Source organism: Morone saxatilis, unplaced genomic scaffold (assembly GCF_004916995.1).
Source record: "Morone saxatilis isolate NCDOM2014 unplaced genomic scaffold, NCSU_SB_2.0 Contig10, whole genome shotgun sequence".
Taxonomy (NCBI): domain Eukaryota; kingdom Metazoa; phylum Chordata; class Actinopteri; family Moronidae; genus Morone; species Morone saxatilis.
The window spans coordinates 18588000-18588201 of record NW_023339652.1 but is presented as its reverse complement, the minus strand read 5'-3'; the positions used below and the strand labels follow the sequence as shown (position 1 = coordinate 18588201).

Here is a 202-nt window from a genome sequence, read left to right as displayed (position 1 = left end):
CCTTTATCGGTCGGGCTCTAGTTTTGACACATGTTGCTTGTCTGTTATGCGGATGCTACTGCCCATAGTTCAATCAGTGGCTCTGGGTCAAAGCCGCTGTGTAGTGGATTGGCGGTGCCGTGGCTGCAGAATAAGTCCATATCTGTTTTTCTTTTTCTTTTTCTTGCTAGTGCGGTGCCCCCTCCATAGGGTGGCACCCTAG

At 50.5% G+C, this 202-nt stretch overlaps 1 protein-coding gene across 1 annotated transcript in view; it reads left to right on the top strand.

Moving 5' to 3' along the window:
* Positions 1 to 202, top strand: part of arhgef39 (Rho guanine nucleotide exchange factor (GEF) 39) — a 64035-nt gene that overhangs the window by 33774 nt on the left and 30059 nt on the right. The gene's annotated exons all lie outside the window — the stretch shown is intronic.